This window comes from Herpailurus yagouaroundi, unplaced genomic scaffold (genome assembly GCF_014898765.1).
Source record: "Herpailurus yagouaroundi ecotype Mexico unplaced genomic scaffold, PumYag 139, whole genome shotgun sequence".
Taxonomy (NCBI): domain Eukaryota; kingdom Metazoa; phylum Chordata; class Mammalia; order Carnivora; family Felidae; genus Herpailurus; species Herpailurus yagouaroundi.
Window position 1 is genome coordinate 1,877,124 of NW_024412394.1, and position 2,889 is coordinate 1,880,012.

Genomic DNA, 2,889 nt, shown 5'->3' on the forward strand with positions numbered 1-2,889 from the left:
CCCCCCCCCCCCCAGCCGGTCGTGCTCTCTCTCTCAAAAATAAATAAACATTAAAAACAACAACAGTGTTTCAGTCAGAAGTATCAAAAAAAATGTATCTCCTGTTGGGTGCAAATTTCTGTATGTAGTGAGCTCTTTATTGGACTGAACCAATTATTATTCAAATCCTCTATGTCCTTCAGATCTTTTTTAAAGGTTCCTTCTTTAAAAAGTTTCATCACCTTTTTTTTAATGCTTATTTTTTGAGAGAGCGAGAGAGCATGTGAGCACGAGGTGTGGAGCGGCAGAGAGAGAGAAATCCCAAGCTGGAGCCTTGCTGACAGCGCAGAGCCCAATGCAGGGCTTGAACTCAGGAACCCGTGAGAACATGACCTGAGCTGAAATGAAGTGTCCCATGCTCAACCAACTGAGCCAACCAGGTGCTCCCACATTTTTCTAAAAGTTCTTACTTTATATATTTTGGTGCAACTTAATTCTCTGAAAGGCTGTTTCTATCTAATCCAGTGTCCTCCCCATGATCTGTTTAAGTCCCTAGGAAGTTCTAAGACTCCAAGATTCCATCTCTAGAAACGGAAGCCAGAGCACGCTGAGATTCTAGTCCCCTGACTGATGCTCAGTTAGGCAACACTGCTGAGCTGTTGGAGTTTGGTGTGTTTATGCTATAGAGTCCCTTGGACATTGACACCCAGGTCACTGGTCGTAGTTAAATGTCCCACGAGGGTAAAAACATGACTGAACCAGTAACTCCAAGTCTCCCTTTAACGGCTCTGCAGCGTATGACAGTTATGCTTGAGCAACATCTAGGAGAAACCATATTTCGGTCAAAGGGATACGAGGAATCCTGGGTTCTAGCTCTTGCACTGTCTGTGACATCAGATCCCAATTTCCTCACCAGGAAAACCAAGAGGCTATGTAAAACTCCCTTAGGGGCGCCTGAGTAGCTCCTCCTGAAAAGCATGAGACTCTTGATCTCAGGGTCCTGAGGTACAGCCCCACGTTAGGGGTAGAATTTGCCTAAAATTTTTTTAAAAATCTCTTAGAAGTAGCCTTAATATCTAGGAGCGGGGATTAAAAGTATTAACCCAGAGGCTGGGGCTCTGGAACCGAACCCGCACTACAGTTTTGTCTTCTCCCTCTCCGGACACATCTTGGCAGATCTAGAGGGAGTCATGGTGAGTTCGAGTCATGGTGAGTTCGAGTTATCTGGGCTTGGCAGGGACCAACCAGGAAGCCGGTCGAGCAAGCTCTGTTAACAAAATCTCGGAGTACTCCTCTGACCTCATCCACACATGTCTTCTTACCTCGCCTTCCTCCGCCGCAGCTTCTTTCAAATCCGCATCTCCGTCCCCATCAGTTTCTTCTGGGATTCCGTCTGTGTCGGTAGCCCCCGGGCCCCCGGGAGCAGCAGCCGTTTCTTCTGACTCCCCCGTCTCTCCACCTTTTTCCGGGGGCGACCCGCAGGCATTATCCATAGCAGCAAGAAAAAGAAGGGCGAGATCGCAGTCCTGTCAGGTTCTGGAGCTCGGGACTGACTGAGTCAGAGCAACCCAGAAGCTTACTTCCTATCGTCGCGCTGCGATGACGTCACCCCTACCGCTCCTCGGAGGGATCATGTTAAGGCACGCGTAGGGAACTTCAAGAGCTCCGTTTTAACTGATTTGGTGGCGGTTGGAGACGGAAAATTGAGAGTACGGAAATCAGTTTGTGGGTTTCCCACTCTGGGAAATCAGCATTTGTAAAGGAGAGCTGTGTTGTTTCCTGAAGGGCGTTTTTCCCCCTCCATGCTGCCTTTCTAAAAACGTGGTTAACTCCCTAATCCATTTTCCTCAGAGTAAAGTTTGGGGACGGTAGAAGACTCTTTTCCGTTGTACGCCAATGTCTTGGGATGTGGCTGCCTGGTAAAGTTTTAGGCAGGGACTCAACCTCGTACATTTTGATTGGGGAGAGGCCGTGGGCCTGTGTGAATTGCCATTTCTTTTCGGTTCCTCAAGCACCTAAAAAAAAAAAAAAGTCATATAATTTGAACAGAATTGATCCAACCCATCTATTCACTCCACATTTGTTGAGCGCCTAATTAGAGGTAGGAACAGTTCCAGTAGCAAAGACAATATATACTTTCTACCCAATTAAATGATTTTTCCAATTTACCGGTACTCACTATCCAGGTCGGTTTCACAAACTTGACTTCTTATGTCAGTTCGGTTAATTTCATCAAAAAGTAAGAGGAAACAAATTCCACTGGGAAGGGAGGTCTTGTCTTGTCTTTGCATGTTTCACTTTAACGAGCCTTTTCAGAGATTGGGACCATGAAGAAGAGATATTTGTATTTTAAAAATTTCCTCTCTTCCCTCACTGAGGTGCGGAGCAGGCCATTTTATTCACCTCTGTATCACTAGGTCCCAACATCCATCACATATTTAACTTATGCGTGCCTAAAAAATGAACTTGGAAATGTAAGTGCGCGTTACCGTATATCTCTCTTTGTTTCTACGCTGCCTGGGCGAATTACCGTATTTCCCGTCCTGTGGGCTCCCAAAACCTTTGGGGAGGAAGCGCACGTCGGGAGGCGCATACAGGTGGGCCCCATTTGTTCCCTAACACCTGTACAGCGGCTATCTATCAGGCGCTTTCCTCTTGCCCTTGGAGGCCTAGCCCGACCCAAACCGGTGGGCTTCCAGCAGACCAAAGCCACCTGCGCCCGCCGGCCGAGCCCCGCCCAGCTAGGTGGGCAAGGGGGCGGGGCGCGGGGGCGCGGTGACGCGTGACGCCAGATCCCGGAAGTGACGCGCTCCTGGGCAGAAAAGGCGGGGGGGAGGGGGGTGGTGTCCCCGGCCGGTTTGGGGGGTGCGTTGCCCGGAGACGGAAAGTTTGGGAGCCGGAGCAGGCTCG